The sequence below is a fragment of the Delphinapterus leucas genome, chromosome 11, assembly GCF_059928025.1.
Source record: "Delphinapterus leucas isolate spDelLeu-1000000601 "Yukka" chromosome 11, BTC_Dleu_Yukka2, whole genome shotgun sequence".
Lineage (NCBI taxonomy): Eukaryota > Metazoa > Chordata > Mammalia > Artiodactyla > Monodontidae > Delphinapterus > Delphinapterus leucas.
Genome location: NC_143139.1, coordinates 8,580,067 through 8,587,295, shown reverse-complemented (window position 1 = coordinate 8,587,295; position 7,229 = coordinate 8,580,067).

Here is a 7,229-nt window from a genome sequence, read left to right as displayed (position 1 = left end):
TTGTCAGTTGCTTCATTTGCAAATATTTTCTCCCATTCTGAGGGTTGTCTTTTGGTCTTGTTTATGGTTTCCTTTGCTGTGCAAAACCTTTGAAGTTTCATTAGGTCCCATTTTTTTACTTTTGTTTTTATTTCCATTTCTCTAGGAGGTGGGTCAAAAAGGATCTTGCTGTGATTTATGTCATAGAGTGTTCTGCCTATGTTTTCCTCTAAGAGTTTGATAGTTTCTGGTCTTACATTTAGGTCTTTAATCCATTTTGAGCTTATTTTTGTGTATGGTGTTAGGGAGTGATCTAATCTCATACTTTGACATGTACCTGTCCAGTTTTCCCAGCACCACTTATTGAAGAGGCTGTCCTTTCTCCACTCTATATTCTTGCCTCCTTTATCAAAGATAAGGTGACCATATGTGCGTGGGTTTATCTCTGGGCTTTCTATCCTGTTCCATTGATCTATCTTTCTGTTTTTGTGCCACTACCATACTGTCTTGATTACTGTAGCTTTGTAGTATAGTCTGAAGTCAGGGATCCTGATTCCTCCAGCTCCGTTTTTCATTCTCAAGATTGCATTGGCTATTCGGGGTCTTTTGTGTTTCCATACAAATTGTGAAATTTTTTGTTCTAGTTCTGCGAAAAATACCAGTGGTAGTTTGATAGGGTTTGCACTGAATCTGTAGATTGCTTTGGGTAGTAGAGTCATTTTCACAGTGTTGATTCTTCCAATCCAAGAACATGGTATATCTCTCCATCTATTTGTATCATCTTTAATTTTTTTCATCAGTGTCTTACATTTTCTGCATACAGGTCTTTTGTCTCCTTAGGTAGGTTTATTCCTAGATATTTTATTCTTTTTGTTGCAATGGTAAATGGGAGTGTTTTCTTGATTTCACTTTCAGATTTTTCATCATTAGTGTATAGGAATGCCAGAGATTTCTGTGCATTAATTTTGTATCCTGCAACTTTACCAAATTCATTGATTAGCTCTAATAGTTTTCTGGTAGCATCTTTAGGATTCTCTATGTATAGTATCATGTCATCTACAAACAGTGACAGGTTTACTTCTTCTTTTCCGATTTGGATTCCTTTTATTTCCTTTTCTTCTCTGATTGCTGTGGCTAAAACTTCCAAAACTATTTTGAATAAGAGTGGTGAGAGTGGGCAACCTTGTCTTGTTCCTGATCTTAGTGGATATGCTTTCAGTTTTTCACCATTGAAGAAGATGTTGGCTGTGGGTTTGTCATACATGGCCTTTATTATGTTGAGGAAAGTTCCCTCTATGCCTACTTTCTGCAGGGTTTTTATCATAAGTGGGTGTTGAATTTTGTCGAAAGCTTTCTCTGCATCTATTGAGATGATCATATGGTTTTTCTCCTTCAATTTGTTAATACGGTTTATCACATTGATAGATTTGTGTATACTGAAGAATCCTTGCATTCCTGGAATAAACCCCACTTGATCATGGTGTATGACCCGTTTAATGTGCTGTTGGATTTTGTTTGCTAGTATTTTGTTGAGGATTTTTGCATCTAGGTTCATCAGTGATATTGGCCTACAGTTTTCTTTCTTTGTGGCATCCTTGTCTGGTTTTGGTATCGAGATGATGGTGGCCTTGTAGAGTGAGTTTGGAGGTGTTCCTCCCTCTGCTATATTTTGGAAGAGTTTGAGAATGATAGGTGTTAGCTTTTCTCTAAATGTTTGATAGAATTTGCCTGTGAAGCCATCTGGTCCTGGGCTTTTGTTTGTTGGAAGATTTTTAATTACAATTTCAATTTCAGTGCTTGTGATTGGTCTGTTCATATTTTCTATTCCTTCCTGATTCAGACTTGGCAGGTTGTACATTTCTAAGAATTTGTCCATTTCTTCCAGGTTGTCCATTTTATTGGCATAGAGTTGCTTGTAGTAATCTCTCATGATCTTTTGTATTTCTGCAGTGTCAGTTGTTACCTCTCCTTTTTCATTTCTAATTCTATTTATTTGAGTCTTCTCCCTTTTTTTCTTGATGAGTCTGGCTAATGGTTTATCAATTTTGTTTATCTTCTCAAAGAACCAGCTTTTTGTTTTATTGATCTTTGCTATCATTTCCTTCATTTCTTTTTCATTTATTTCTGATCTGATGTTTATGATTTCTTTCCTTCTGCTAACTTTGGGGGTTTTTTGTTCTTCTTTCTCTAATTGCTTTAGGTGCAAGGTTAGGTTGTTTATTCGAGATGTTTCCTGTTTCTTAAGGTAGGATTGTATTGCTCTAAACTTCCCTCTTAGAACTGCTTTTGCTGCATCCCACAGATTTTGGGTCATCGTGTCTCCATTGTCACTTATTACTATTTTTTTATTTCCTCTTTGAATTCTTCAGTGATCACTTCGTTATTAAGTAGTGTATTGTTTAGCCTCCATGTGTTTGTATTTTTTACAGATCTTTTCCTGTAATTGATATCTAATCTCATAGCGTTGTGGTCGGAAAAGATACTTGATACAATTTCAATTTTCTTAAATGTACTAAGGCTTGATTTGTGACCCAAGATATGATCTATCTTGGAGAATGTTCCATGAGCACTTGAGAAAAATGTGTATGCTGTTGTTTTTGGATGGAATGTCCTATAAATATCAATTAAGTCCATCTTGTTTAATGTATCACTTAAAGTTTGTGTTTCCTTATTTATTTTCATTTTGGATGATCTGTCCATTGGTGAAAGTGGGTTGTTAAAGTCCCCTACTATGAATGTGTTACTGTCGATTTCCCCTTTTATGGCTGTTAGTATTTGCCTTATGTGTTGAGGTGCTCCTATGTTGGGTGCGTAAATATTTACAATTGTTATATATTCTTCTTGGATCGATCCCTTGATCATTATGTAGTGTCCTTCTTTGTCTCTTCTAATAGTCTTTATTTTAAAGTCTATTTTGTCTGATATGAGAATTGCTACTCCAGCTTTCTTTTGGTTTTCATTTGCATGAAATATATTTTTCCATCCCCTTAGTTTCAGTCGGTATGTGTCTCTAGGTCTGAAGTGAGTCTCTTGTAGACAGCAAATATATGGGTCTTGTTTTTGTATCCATTCAGCTAATCTGTGTCTTTTGTTGGGAGCATTTAGTCCATTTACATTTAAGGTAATTATCGATATGTATGTTCCTATTCCCATTTTCTTAATTGTTTTGGGTTCGGTATTGTAGATCTTTTCCTTCTCTTGTGTTTCTTGCCTAGGGAAGTTCCTTTAGCAGTTGTTGTAAAGCTGGTTTGGTGGTGCTGAAGTCTCTCAGCTTTTGCTTGTCTGTAAAGGTTTTAATTTCTCCATCAAATCTGAATGAGATCCTTGCTGGGTAGAGTAATCTTGGTTGCAGGTTTTTCTCCTTCATCACTTTAAATATGTCCTGCCAGTCCCTTCTGGCTTGCAGAGTTTCTGCTGAAAGATCAGCTGTTAACCTTATGGGGATTCCCTTGTGTGTTATTTGTTGTTTTTCCCTTGCTGCTTTTAATATGTTTTCTTTGTATTTAATTTTTGACAGTTTGATTAATATGTGTCTTGGCGTATTTTTCCTTGGATTTATCCTATATGAGACTCTCTGTGCTTCCTGCACTTGGTTAACTATTTCCTTTCCCATATTAGGGAAGTTTTCAATTATAATCTCTTCAAATATTTTCTCAGTCCCTTTCTTTTTCTCTTCTTCTTCTGGAACCCCTATAATTCGAATGTTGGTGCGTTTAATGTTGTCCCAGAGATCTCTGAGACTGTCTTCAGTTCTTGTCATTCTTTTTTCTTTATTCTGTTCTGCAATAGTTATTTCCACTATTTTATCTTCCAGGTCACTTATCCATTCTTCTGCCTCAGTTATTCTGCTACTGATCCCATCTAGAGTATTTTTAATTTCATTTATTGTGCTGTTCATCATTGTTTGGTTCACCTTTAGTTCTTCTAGGTCCTTGTTAAATGTTTCTTGCATTTTGTCTATTCTATTTCCAAGATTTTGGATCATCTTTACTATCATTATTCTGAGTTCTTTTTCAGGTAGACTGCCTATTTCCTCTTCATTTGTTAGGTCTGGTGGGTTTTTATCTTGGTCCTTCATCTGCTGTGTGTTTTTCTGTCTTCTCATTTTGCTTATCTTACTGTGTTTGGGGTCTCCTTTTTGCAGGCTGCAGGTTCATAGTTCCTGTTATTTTTGGTGTCTGTCCCCAGTGGGTAAGATTTGTTCAGTGGGTTGTGTAGGCTTCCTGGTGGAGGGGACTAGTGCCTGTGTTCTGGTGGATGAGTCTGGATCTTGTCTTTGTGGTGGGTAGGTCCACGTTTGGTGGTGTGTTTTGGGGTGTCTGTGGACTTATTATGATTTTAGGCAGCCTCTCTGCTAATGGGTGGGGTTGTGTTCCTGTCTTGCTAGTTGTTTGGCATAGGATGTCCAGCACTGTAGCTTGCTGGTCGTTGAGTGAAGCTGGGTGCTGGTGTTGAGATGGAGATCTCTGGGAGATTTTCGCCATTTGATATTGTGTGGAGCTGGGAGATCTCTTGTGGACCAGTGTCCTGAAGTTGGCTCTCCAACCTCAGAGGCACAGTACTGACTCCTGGCTGCAGCACCAAGAGCCTTTCATCCACACAGCTCAGAATAAAAGGGAGAAAAATTAGAGAGAAAGAATTAGTAGAAGTAGAAAGAAAGAAAGGAAGAAAGAAAGAAAGAAAGAAGGGAGGGAGGGAGAGAGGAAGGAAGGGAGGAAGGAGGGAAGGAAGAAAAAAAAAGAAAGAAGATAAAGTAAAATAAAATAAGATAAAATATAATAAAGTTATTAAAATAAAAGAATAATTATTAAGAAAAAAAAGAAAAAAACTTAAAATACAAAAAACAAAAATGGACGGATAAAACCCTAGGACAAATGGTGGAAGCAAAGCTATACAGACAAAATCTCACACAGAAGCATACACATACACACTCACAAAAAGAGGAAAAGGGGAAAAAATCATAAATCTTACTCTCAAAGTCCATTTCCCCAATTTGGGATGATTCGTTGTGTATTCATGTATTCCACAGATGCAGGGTACATCAAGTTGACTGTGGAGCTTTAATCCGCTGCTCCTGAGGCTGCTGGGAGAGATTTCCCTTTCTCTTCTTTGTTCTCACAGCTCCCAGGGGCTCTGCTTTGGATTTGGCCCCCCCTCTGCGTGTAAGTCGCCGGAGGGCGTCTGTTCTTCGCTCAGAGAGGATGGGGTTAAAGGAGCCGCTGATTCGGGGGCTCTGGCTCACTCAGGCCGGGGGGGAGGGAGGGGCACGGAGTGCGGGGCGGGCCTGCGGCGGCAGAGGCCGCCATGACGTTGCAGCAGCCTGAGGCGCGCTGTGCGTTCTCCCGGGAAAGTTGTTCCTGGATCCCGGGACCCTGGCAGTGGCGGGCTGCACAGGCTCCCCGGAAGCGGGGTGTGGAGAGTGACCTGTGCTCGAACACAGGCTTCTTGGTGGCGGCAGCAGCAGCCTTAGTGTCTCATGCCTGTCTCTGGGGTTTGCGCTTTTAGCCGCGGCTCGCGCCCGTCTCTGGAGCTCCTTTAAGCGGCGCTCTTAATCCCCTTTCCTCGCGCAGCAGGAAACAAAGAGGTAAGAAAAAGTCTCTTGCCTCTTCGGCAGGTCCAGACTTTTCCCCGGACTCCCTACCGGCCAGCCGTGTTCCTGCAGGCTGTGTTCACGCCGCCAAGCCCAGCCCTCTCCCTGCTCCGACCGAAGCCCGAGCCTCAGCTCCCAGCCCCGCCCGCCCCGGCGGGTGAGCAGACAAGCCTCTCGGGCTGGTGAGTGCCGGTCGGCACCGATCCTCTGTGCGGGAATCTCTCCGCTTTGCCCTCCGCACCCCTGTTGCTGCGCTCTCCTCCGCGGCTCCGAAGCTTCCCCCCTCCGCCACCCGCAGTCTCCGCCCGCGAAGGGGCTTCCTAGTGTGTGGAAACTTTCCCTCCTTCACAGCTCCCTCCCAGAGGTGCAGGTACCGTCCCTATTCTTTTGTCTCTGTTTATTCTTTTTTCTTTTGCCCTACCCAGGTACGTGGGGAGTTTCTTGCCTTTTGGGAGGTCTGAGATTTTCTGCCAGCGTTCAGTAGGAGTTGTTCCACGTGTAGATGTATTTCTGGAGTATCTGTGGGGAGGAAAGTGATCTCCGCGTCTTACTCTTCCGCCATCTTCCCGGAAGCTCTAATTTTCCTTTTTTAATAATGAGAAATGTCTATTATTTACTGTATGCCAAACATAGTTTAAAGCACTCGGTGTATATTAGCTTATTTATCCCTGAAAATGACTTAATAATAAAGGTATATAAATATACATGTTTTATCAATGAGAAAAGTATGGTATAGTAAAGCTAAGTACTAGAAAAAGGTCACTTATGTTTGAAACCCTTGTAGTCTTTCTCTAGAGCACATATGTGATGTATTTCAAATTAAGCCTATCTCTCTGTGTCTATATGTTTTGTTGATTTTCATTTATTTTCTTTAGTACAGAGTGGTTGGAATTTTCCAACTCTCCTTCTGTGCTTCTGATCCCTGCCTCATTAACTCAAGTATGGAAGGCAAAGATAAAAAAGGTAGAATCAGAGGGACTTCCCATGACTGTCCCATACACACACACACACACACACACACACACGCACTATGACTGACTCAGCTGGCCTAAGCCTACACGTAGTGCCTCGTTCACAACAGCCTTAAAAAGTTTCATTTAATCTTGACTCTCCTTATTTTTACTAATATGTTAATTATTATAATCATTTACAGTGTTATTCAGATAATATAGAGATAATTCAAGTTACACATTTTTGTCCTCAAGCGTAACCTTAACAGTGGGAATTTCAAAAGAGGGACAGATAGGCAGATTAAGAGTCGAGAACAGAGACATTGATCTACGATTAAGAGTCAGGAAATATAATCTACCATTCAGCCCCACACAAAAAATAACTCCCAAGTTTTTTTGTTATTTATATTGTCTATTTTTAAGCATAATATTACCGTAGATATTGTAAAAGACAGGCTTTTCAACCAAAAAGAAGAAGAGAAACAAAAAACCAGGACTGTGATTTGATTTCTCGGTTTCCATGAAGCTAAAAGTTTTCCATCTTTTTAACTTGCACTGTGTGCATTGGGCTGCTTTCACTGAATCACCAAAATAGCTAAAACATAAATCCTTCCTCGAGAACGTGAAAATGAAAATTCTTCATCCAGATTTTACGCAAATCCAAGTTGAAAGAGGTGATATAAATGAAACTGTGCCTTCTTAAATTCTAT